The sequence below is a fragment of the Pinus tabuliformis genome, chromosome 7, assembly GCF_031772625.1.
Source record: "Pinus tabuliformis cultivar Carrire ecotype Pingquan chromosome 7, CPIR1, whole genome shotgun sequence".
NCBI classification, from domain to species: Eukaryota; Viridiplantae; Streptophyta; class Pinopsida; order Pinales; family Pinaceae; genus Pinus; species Pinus tabuliformis.
Window position 1 is genome coordinate 996,484,949 of NC_142293.1, and position 12,041 is coordinate 996,496,989.

At 37.4% G+C, this 12,041-nt stretch overlaps 1 protein-coding gene across 4 annotated transcripts in view; it reads left to right on the top strand.

Moving 5' to 3' along the window:
* The window catches only part of LOC149250946 (uncharacterized), a 528,543-nt gene that overhangs the window by 96,764 nt on the left and 419,738 nt on the right, over nucleotides 1-12,041 (top strand). The window lies entirely within an intron of this gene.

The following is a 12,041-nucleotide window of genomic DNA, read 5'->3' on the forward strand; positions in this document are numbered from 1 at the left end:
AAACTTTGTTCGTTCTAGTAACTTCCCTTCAGTTACCTCCAAATACAGATTTAGCAGGATTCAAGGAGATTCCAAACTCTCCACATTTGTCAAAAGCTTGCCTAAGATGACCTATATGACTGATACCATCCTTAGAAAAGACCATAAGATCATCTTGATATATTTCAATGATTTTACCGATTAAACCCTTAAAAGCATAATCCATGGCCCTTTGAAAGGTAGCTCTAGCGTTAGTTAATCCAAAAGGCATTCTAATGTATTCAAATGTACCCCATGGTGTGATGAAAGTAGTCTTGTGCTGGTCTTCTTTCTTAACCCATACTTGATTATATCCAGAAAAACCATCTATCTTAACCCATACTTGATTATATCCAGAAAAAACATCTAGCACTGACATCATTCCTGAACTCGTTACTCTTTGCAACATAGCCTCCATGTTTGGCAAAGGGTAATTATCCTTTTTACATGCTAGATTAAGGTTTCTAAAATCGACACAAAGTCTGATTGTCCCATTCTTTTTCCTAACAATGACCAAGTTAGAACATCATGTCAAATGCCTAGTCTGAGCAATAATACCCGCGGCAGGCATCTTTGAAAGCTCTTTTTGAAATAAAGGGGCCAACTTAGGATTTATCTGCCTAAGATTTTTGATGAAAGGGTTTAGCATTTTCATCTTTTAAAAGGATAGTGTGTTCCATGACATCTTCCCTATAACCTTTTAATTCATCATAAGAAAATGCTAAAACATGTCTATATTCATGAAGTAAATTAATCAATTTCTTTCTTTATTCATCACTAGTACCTTTACCAATTTGCACAATTTTAGGGTCACTTTACTTCACTGAACTCCCCTGGATCCATCTTTATTCATCCATTTTCTTTGTAGCATCATGACGACCAAAATGCTGCTCCCAAGCTACATTGTTCCTGGGAGTAGGATTAGTTATATCTTCATGGTTATCAGATCCATCCTCTTTATAACTAACATCAAAATTTTGAAATTCATCAAACTTATTAAGAAAGTGAATCACTTGCCTTTCATCATCAAAAAATTTCCATTGCTCCACATTGTCAGGGATAGAAGTTCTAAAAATAATTTCCATTTTAACTTTATCCTTCAACAATTCATCAAATAACTACAAAGTAGATGCTGCTACAACAAGTTCATCTGCCAATTTATTCTTTTCTCTAGGCATAGCTTCTAGATCTAGAGCATCAAAACATTCCATAGTATCCCATACATCATTTCGATAGTTTCTTAATCTTTGATTCTTACAAGTAAATTTGTTCTTAATCTGCATGATAATCAAATCAGAGTCTCCCTTGATACTAAGCAACTTAACCCTAAAATCTTTTGCCAATTCAAGACCCAATAATAAGGCTTCATACTCGGCAACATTGTTGGTCGCTTTAAATTCCAATCCATAGGCAAATTTGAAAATATGACCAAGGGGAGATTAATACAATTCCAACACCTCTACCAGGCCTAGAAGATGCATCATCAAAATACATATACGATATGTTATTTTTTAAATTACCCACCTTCTCATCAACCTTGACCTCTGGGTGAATTATAGAGCTAGACAAAATATCATAACTCCCAAGGCTAGGTTGTTCCTTTATTATTTCATTTTGTGGACTCTTAGGATCTTCAACATGGAATCTCCTTTCAGGCTCTCTGTTAAGTCTAACAAATCCATCACCTCTAGGAGAAAGAACCATAGCATATGACCAATTCATTTGAATACTTCCTCCTAGATTCGAGGCCCATTTCCTAGACAATAACATTCCCCATGCATCTGGCACATCAACTACAACTATGTCCATTACAATCATTATGTCAAGGTAAACTGATAAATGAACTTGTAAATCCTTGATTAACCCATGAACTTCAATCTTCTTAGAATCCATGGCACATATGTTGTAGTAAGGCCTAGAAATTCTCAAATTGAGTTGCTTCGTGGCTCTCTTGGTCATAACACAAGCCGAGGCACCAAAATCCAACTTGTAGTTATACAATCTATAACCATTAACTAGCAAAGTAATAAAAAATGGCTGATGGTCTTTATTATCTAAATCCATACTTTGCAAATATATGGGGGCATCTTGATAGACAGTCTCAGGAGCCTTCTCTTGAGAAACATTAACACGAGGAGCTTCAATGGCATTTAATAACTTAGCCTTTTGGGAAGGAATCTTCAATATCTCAGTGATAGGAACCCATATTTTTGCATTATTAAACCAACTTCCCAAATCAACATCCAATCCAGAACTTGAACCAGGGTTAAAACATCGTGAGGTAATTTGATTATCATTTTGACCCTTATTCCTTCCTTGATAAGCTAACCCTTTATCTTTTGCAATGTCCAAGACTTGCTCTGGAGAAGGCTTTTCACCAAATAATTCAACCATCAAATACTTTTCGTGATCAAAGTTATTCATACTAAAAGAAGATGTAGAAGGCCTGACCTCATGACTATTTTCCTAAACTTCCATCCAATCTCCCATAGATAATGAATATTCCTTGCCAACCACATTTATTTGATTATTTGTGCCAAACATCCCACTATCCATGATTCTCTTAATAGTGGGGCAAGTAGCCTCTTCATGAAGAGCATCACAGGCCCTACAATAAGGAGCAGTTTCATCCACAAGATTGGCAGATTCAAGAGGATTTGGCAGTCTATGCTCATTAGATGGGCCTTTCTTCTGCCAAACATTATTATTCTGATTATTATTATTATTTCTAGTTGGAAGTTCTATGCTTAAGACCTTTCCATTTGGATCAACGTAGTTTGCAAGGCACTTATTTCCTTAGCATCGTTAGATATTAACTTAGCTTGATTTAGCTCCATGCTTTCAAGTTTTTGCATCAACTTTTGCATAGGATTATCATCAGATCCTTTAATCTCCTTTCCTTTAGGCTTTTTTATTTTAGTTGAAGCCCTATCAAAACGTGGGATTTCAGACTTCCCAGATGCTTTCTTATCCATTTCAAGCTCTTCAGCTAAACACTGGGCAACTTTATAGTCATGATTTTTAGCACGTCTCAATCAATGTTGCACAAAGCGGGGACGTTTTTTGGAAGCGGGAATGCGGAAGTGTCATTTCCCAAAAATCTAGGAAGTGAAGCTTCTTGGAAGTGTCTACTATATATATATATATTTATTTATTTACATTTTTTTGCATTATATTAAAAAACATCCAAAATACCAAACTAGTTGTAGAAGATATGGAAGTATGCATATTTGTACATAAATCAAGATAGATATGGCATCCATGGTACATTAATGATTAATTATTCGAGCATCAACCATTTAGATGCATCAACCATCTAGAATCTAGAACCTAGATTCTTCTCCTCTTGTATAGCCTTTGCCTCTACCTCAATTGTCTAGGGATATTAGTCAACATTGCCCAATTTTGATCAAACTACCTAATCCAAGCCTTTTAAAATATGGTAGAAAAGCTTAACATGCTTGATTGATGATTTTGACTTGATTAAAAGGTAATTTTTTGCTAAGGGCATGACAAAGGAGTTCAACAATTAACACCACCAACAGTAGGGTACATATGGGGCTTGCTTCTCTTGATTAAATGCTAATCACATACCCTCATACATGATATAATATAATGAAAAGCCACAATCCCATTGATCTTGAATTCCTGAAAACTGTTAAGTTTGCAGAATTTTGAATAGGATATGAAATTTTATTTTCTCCATATGAAGTCTGATGAGGCTGGAACCACTCTCAAACATCTTGAGTCATTTCATTGTAATGTTAAAATTTTAAGTAAAAGGATGAAAATGAAAAATAAAGGAGAATGTCACTTTTATTTTAACAATTTAACATTACCATGAGGGAGCATCTAGGAAGCATCAAGGGAGCACCTTGGGAGTGTCCGAGAAGCCCCAACGTAACTTAAGTCAAAGAAAAAATAAAAAAATATTTAGAACCCTATGAAACCACCTATCTCCCTTCAGATCCCCTTGGAATCCGTACAAACCCGTGCTCGATCTGTCACGGATCCGGGGAGGATCCGTTGTCGGATTCACAGTTCAGAAATTCGGAACTGTGGATCGGGCCGACATGGTTCCGAATTTCCCGGAACCGTCTTCGCTGACCCAATCCGCGGTTCCAAAATTCCGAACTGCGGATCCGTACGGGACACGATTCCTGGTTTGGATCCTTGGGGGGGGGGTTCGTGCAACATTGGTCTTAATTCATAAGAACTATAAGCATTAAAAGCATCAATGTAAAAATCCAAAAGAGATTTATCAAGAGGCTTATAATCTTGAGGTAATTTTTTAACAATACCATTAAATCTCCTATTAAACTCTTCTACCGTTTCATTTTCCTTCTTCTTTATGACACTGATAGCCTTAACTAGATGCCTTTCTTCTCTCTTATCTCCATACTTGTCTTTAAAGGCACTAACAATCAATTGCAATGAGTCAAATGAATTATCCGGCTTTTCCATAAACCAATCCAAAGCATCTTCTTCCAAGGTAAGAACAAAGAGGCTAATCTTTACATTTTCGTGATTATAATCAGCAGCTCTAGCATATTTACCCAAGCAAGAACCAAAAGCTTTTAGATGAGCATGAACACTAATTACATTATTGCCCTGAAAAGAGGGCAATTTGTTAATCCCATTTTCCAGAAGATCATTGGAATAACCTTAAATGTTAGCAAAGTTACAAGGGGCGAACACGTCCATGATGTCGTGCTCAGCTGGGTCAGGAAAAAGCAAATGGATATCAGAGAGATCTTCCTGTCCGAGATTAACAAGAAGTGTACGAGAAGAGAGCTTGTGTAGTCATACTCTGAGAGCCTTTTCAGGATCCGGAGCATGATTAACCAAGTTACTTGGATGTCTTCTAGTACACACTCCTGTAGAAGATAAAAGAAATGGAGTCGCCACCCGAACATAAATCTAACTTTGATAAACCCATGTTGGTAGGAATGAAATTAGTAAAATAAACCAAGGACAAGAAGCTTATCCTGGTGAGAGATGAAAGGATGAGAAATGAGGAGATGAAAATGATTAAGATGAATGTCGCAAAGCCAAGGTCCAATAAATGGGTCCTCGACAATGGTGCCAAAAAATGTTGTCGCTCAAAATGTATGTATAGGCACTGGGACAACGACTCAGGTCGGGGGTTGTCACCCTGATCCCCAACCTCTCCGTTTAAGCTGTCTTCCAACTATAGGCTATGGGGGGTAGAACCTACGGAAATGAGATGAAGAAAGACTAGTTGGGAACCAACTAGTCAGGGAGACACAGTTGAGAGGCCAAGTACTTGTTTAGATCTACCAAGATTTTAAGAATTCTATTAGATTTATAAGATTTGAAACCAGTGCCTTATGGAGTCAATACTTTTGCTTTACAAATTGAAGAGCAAGTACCGGATAGACAACCGCTGCTTTGATGAACAACTATCCTGTATGCAATGCAATTCTTAGGACTAAATTTTGACTCAAATTAATTAAATTTCTGACTTAGGATTTTTGATTTATTTTTGCCAAAAATTTAATTAATTGACACATGAGGGGATTAATAATTTTTTCCAACCCCTCTAATATTCTAGCACCATGGCTAAAATCTTATTTACATAAGATAATTAAATTTCAACCCTCAAAGGGGGAAAACCCATTCGTTATAGACCCTCAATTATTTTACCCAATTCTGTGACTCAATATGATCTAGTAGACCAAATGATTTGTAATAAAATAATTTAGCCAATTTGCTAAAATTATTCCCAAATCACTTTTACAAAGACTCGATTAAAAACACTAGGACTCACTTAAGATCTTGATGAAAAATCCACCCTAGCTTTGGGGTGTGTCTGGAGAGAAAAACTCTGCCGATCATCTGTGTTTAGAAACACAGATGAATCAATGAGACGAAAAACCGCCTAAGACGAAAATTGTCATCAAAATAATAGGCTTACCTAGGTTGCTACATACATTATGGTCTTATTAAGATCATTTACATTGTAAACTTGCAGAATGGGTTTACAACTTTGACAAACTATTGACTGATGGCTGATGAATCCAAGATGATCTGAGTGCTCGAACATGGTGGGATCTCCTTGCGAAAAGGTGTACTGCTATAGGGTAGTTGACACAGAGTGGTCAACTGTTCCCTACAACCTCGAGTATAATGGAGTTGTAGAAAAGAAAAATAGAACAATTGAAGAATGCGTACGAACTATGATATTTGATCTAAATCTACCAAAGTTTTTATGGGGAGAAGCAACAATGACAACAATATATATGCAAAATAGAAGTCCTCATAGAATCCTTGATAATATGACACCAAAAGAAGCATTCACAGGGAAGAAGCCATGTGTAGACCATCTTCGAATCTATGGCTGTCCCGCATACATCCATGTTCCAAAAGACAAAAAAAAAGAGAAATTGGATTTTACAAGCATAAAAGGGATCTTCGTTGGGTACAATATTTCTTCAAAGGCTTATAGAATCTACATCAAGAAAAGGAGACAAATTGAAGTTAGTAGGGATGTTATATTTGATGAAGATCATGTCTACAAAAGATCCAAGGATATACCAATTTAATCCAATGATGAAGATGTACCACTATTTGAAGAAGAAGAGCATCATGACAAGACAACTACAAACCAAGAAGAAGAGGAATAAGGACCGAGTGATCCTATTCAACTTGTAATCATTCTCGAAACAAAGAAGAGGCCAAATTGGTTAAAAGCTACACTTGAAGATGCTGGAGGACATTGAGCGACTAAAGGAACTTTTAGAGAAAGCAAAAGACCAAAGAGATATTCAGGATATGCAACATAAATGAAAAATTGGTAGAAGCTGAACCAACTACATTTGAATAAGCTACTTGTTGTCGCTTAGATTGTACATGCACCACGACAATTGCTCAGGGCGGAGGCTGTCACTTTGATCCCCTCCTACTTTGTTCTAGCTGTTTCCCAACAATAGGCTATGGGGGGTAGTCCCTATGGAAGTGAGATGATGGAAAGCAAGTGGGGAACCAACTTGCCCGGGAGACACAATTGAGTGGCCTAGCTACTTGGTGAAAATTTAGCAAGGCTTAAGGATCTAATTAGATTTGGAATTGAGACCAGTGCCTTATGGAGTCAATTTCATTCTTATTATAAATTATGACCAAATAACCAGATGGGCAACTGCTGCTTAGATGAATAACTAACCTATATGAAGTGCAAGTCCTAAAATCTAAGTGTGATGCAAGGATTTTGGTTAGTTTTAGATTATATGCCTAGTCTAAATGGAACCTTTCCTTTCACTGTTTTGAGAACAGTCTTCAGAGTAGGTTGTGGGATGGAAGCCAATAGGAAGCAAGCAAATGCTTGGTTAACGATACCTCCCCATGTGTTCCAACTACCCAGTGCCTCCGGCACTGCAGAGACGGTGGCTCTGACGACTGCAAGGTCACTGTGTTAACCACTAAGAACAGCTGAATTCCTCAAGCTAGATGAGAAAGGGTTGTCCTAGGAGTCTATCAACGAAGCTTATGCACGGAGGTAAGTTTTTTAATGCAAGCTAAGCCTAGAATGCTTATGCAATGATAATGAGTGGAATTCTTAGTTTTGAGATTAGCTAAATGTTTTAAGTATTTTAAGTTATGATGAATCCTTAACGACAAGAGTACTTATCATGAGTTATGTGCAATCTCACAACCAAGAAAGTGCCAATTTGCTTTGTGCCAACAATAGATCAATCCACAAGATATTTAACCAATGAAGAAAATGAAAGGAACTTAGAACACTTATTCACTTATCAATTAGCCAATGGTTATCAACACAAGATGCCAATCACAATTACTCAAGATATTCCAATGATGATTCTATAACAAGATTACCAATGATCTTATGCCCAATTAGATTTCAGATGCCCAAAGTAACTCAAACCATTAACAAGATTATAACTTAGATATGTGAGTGATTTTAGTGCCAAGTTAACAAATTCTCAAAATCAATCATAAGACAAGCAATTGTTAGAGCCTAACACATAAACCACTATAAACCAAGTAAATGATGAAGAGCTACTTATGATGCAATATGGGACAACAGTAAATATCTTATTTCAAAACAAGGAAATTGCCAAACATATGAATCATAAGATGACCAATGAGTAATCTAATGACTTGTCAATGTAAATTAGTGAATTTTAGCCCACTTATGATGAGTTACTAACTATTATATCAGATCTGAAACACTTATTACAGCAGTAAGTAAATGTGTAAACAGTGAGTTATTAGTGCTTTAAAAAGTGCCAAAAAATGCCCAAAACTTAGAGTAAGCTTGCCAAACTAAAAAAATAAATTGATTTTTAGCTTTTTAAGATGCAATGTTTCGAAAATATCAGATGTGATTATTTAGTTATGCAGAGATATTCCAGCAAGCTAAAAACTAAATGTAGGTTAGATACTCAATGCCCAATTTGCCAAGAATTTACGAAAATTTTACTATGCAATTTTTGAACTATTTTGGCCAATTAGATGTACTTTTAGGGTTTTTAATTCACTGTTATGAAGAATATATTACAACTGTAACAAAACAGTGAGTAGAAGAGGGTTTAGAGAGAAAACCCTAGGCCCAATGTACTTGGCACCTGAAAACACCCATTTTGAGCAACTTTCTCCTGCAAAACCCACCAAGTATTTAGTCCAAAAATTTCAAAAATGGAAAAAGGTCAAATTATGGGCAAAAGAGGTCAACACTAGGACCAGTGGGGCTAGCGTTGAGGGGAGGAAGGCTAAGAAAGAATAGCGGCTAGGGTTAGAGGCTAAGGAAGAGGCAATGGAGGCGGAAGAAAGCCAAGAAGGCTTGACGCTGGAGGGAGAAAGCCGTCTAAGAGCTAGCGGCTAGGGTTTAGGGCTGAATGAGGGCCAAAAAGGCTCAAAAGGAAGCCGAGAAGGGAGAGTGAAGGCTGGAGAGGAGGACAAAGGAGGAAGAGGGTAGGAAAGGGCTTGAAAAGGCCACGACTATCGCGAAGGGTAGCCGTCCAAGGTCAAGGAGGGAGGCCAAGGCCTCCTAAGGCCATGACTAGGCCAAAAGTGACTTGAAACCCTCAACGCAGGACCAAGGAGGGAGGGACGAAAGGCCTAAGGGTTGACATAGGCCTTCAGGAGGACAAAGAAGGTGACACACAGGATTTTAGGGTTGACACAGGGCCTTAAGAGGCTGGATCTGGGCCCGGGAGGGCTGAAAAATAAAACGCTCGCTTCATAAATTTTTTAATTTGCTTCAAATTTGAAATTTATTACAAATCCTTCAATGGCGGGTGCTGAAAAAAATTTGGAGATTAGATCTTACCCTCGAGGGCTTAGATCTACCTCTATTTCAGCTCTTTAACTTGATTACACTTGCAAAAAATGGAGATAAAAAATACCCAAAACACCAATATATATAAAAATCTTAAATCCCCAAAATCCCAATATATTAAAAAATCTTAAACCCCAAAACCCCAATTAGAAATAATTTACAAAATATATTTTACAAATTTATTTACAAAATTTACAAATATACAAGGGTTTTGATTTTTTTTTTGAGAAATACATTTTTATAAAATTTTCTTTGATAAATGTTGACACCTAATCTTTGGGATTAGGTAAATTCATGTAAATAGGAAAATAAAGATAATTGGAAGACGAAAAGACATTGGGAGATGAAACCCAATAGTCTCCCTCTCCATGTATAAATCCATGTTCCATTTTAATGCAAAACACAATTCAATTTGTGGAGTTACCTCCTGGCCTGAAATGGTATCGAGCCAACCCTTATTTTTAGTTTTCTGCTCCTTGTAACTCCTCTCTCCCTTGACAGTAAATCTGTCTTTGATTTCCTTCGCTGTGCACTGATTGCTTTGTCGATTCTTTGTTTCAAACCTTCACATTTGATTTCTTCGAATTTCCTTGTTCGCTCTCCATCTTTGGATTTACCTGTCGTTTTTTTCATACATGAACTATTCTTGGGATATCATTCTGTTCACGAATATTTCGTCCTCGTTGTTATCTTGGCAAGTAATTTGTGAAGTTCTCTTTGCTGCCTTGTGCTTGGCCGCAATATCCCTCTGCTACACCCTCTCCCTGTGACAAATTTCATGCTTAGACTAGATTAGAAATTTGATGTTGCACCGTTTGGTACGTTGATGGCATACTGGGAATGTTGTTGAGTTGTGGTTTGAAGACTACACCGAGGAGAGGAGAATGACAGGGCGCTGTTGTCGGGGAAGACATGCATAACTGTGGTGCCTCCATGCAGCGTAACCGTAGTGCTTCAGCTATTGGGAAGCCAAGCGAAGCAAAGGGAGCATTGTAGGTCTTGGTGTTGTAGTATATAATATCATGCTGCCAGAGCCCGTGCGTTGATATATCTCCCGGTGCGTGCTGTGTTGGTTATTGAAGCTACGTTGGCCACACTATTGTATTATCATACAAGGTGGAAATACATAGGAATTATACAAAGCCTTAGCTCTCACAGCTAGCCAACTCTCAGTACAATCCTCACAGATGCTCATAGGCAATCTTGGCTGCTCTCCAGCCTTCCTCTTTGCCCTCCAAGCTCCTATTTCCTTGCGCTGTTCCTCTGGGATGAATATTGATGGACTCTTAACCATGGTACATTTTCCTTTGTGCATATATAATATAATATTTTCCTTTGTTGCAGTATATAATATCGTGCTGCCTAGAGCCCGTGCGTTGATATATCTCCTGGTGTGTGGTGTGCTGGTTATTGAAGGTATGCTGGTGTTTGAAGTGTTGAATGTTGCATAAAAAAGGTGGTTGCATTGTAAAAGTCGATTGGTGATAGCCTAGATGAATATTGATGGACCCTTAACCATGCTACATTTTCCTTTGTGCGTTAAAGCTTTTTGAGGGCCATAAGTTATGATTTGGTATGGTGCAAATTGTTTTTTTTTGATGCTCATGAAAGATGTATGTGACATGGTGTTTCATGATATGTATGTGTGGATATTAGTGCATATATGATCATTGAAAATGATGCACAATCTCATATTGGCTCTATTTGCACTGATAATGGAAAAAAATACACTTCAAATGAATTTGAAAACTATCTTCGCCAACCTGGGATCAAACATCAAACAGCAGTGCCTTATAATCCTCATCCGAACGAAGTAGATGAAAGAATGAACAAGACAATCGTAAATGTGGTACATTCTATGATGTTTTTCAAGATTTTTAAATTGATGTTTTGGGTTGGTGCAGTTCTATGTGCTGTTTATATAAAGAATAAGTGTCCATCTAATGCTATAGAAAACAAGATTCCCCATGAAAAGTGATATGGCCACATTCCTTCAGTGAGGCATCTCAGGTTTTTGGTTCCACCTGTTATGCTTTGATACCTAAGGAATAGAGAAACAAACTTGGTGCAAGGAGTCACAAGTGTATCTTCTTGGGGTACTCAAATACCTCCATAGCATACCGTTTCTATGATGAAGTGAACAAAAAATTTATAATATCTAGAGATGTGATCTTTCTTGAATCTTCCAAGAATGACAATGTTGTTGAGCGACAACTTGATCGCTTGGATAGATTCAAACATGCAAAGTCTTTTCAAGAATTTGATAATGAGATTCCACATCTTGAAGGGGGGATTCCTATACTGGATCAATTTGTGGAATCTTTTTCTGAAGCACTCTCTCCCCCACATGAAGTTCCAACCATTGATGACACTTTGAGTGATGTGATTGACAGAATTAGGAGACTAAATCTTGATTCATCCGCAATTCAGTCAACTGAGCAACTTGGGCCATCTCAGAAAGGTTCTCCAAAATGGCTGACAAAGGCACTGGAAAGTGTACGTCCTGATGAAGTTGGAAAGACAGGAACAAGAAGCTCAACCAGACAAAATGGAGGTGATGTAGAAGATTCTGATTCACCTGTTGATATGGATGTTTCTTATGATTGTGAACTGAATTTGTCTACAGATTTCAAACCAACTTCCTTCAAAGAAGCCACTTCCCATGATGAATGGAAAGAAGCGATGCAGAAAGAATATGATGCCT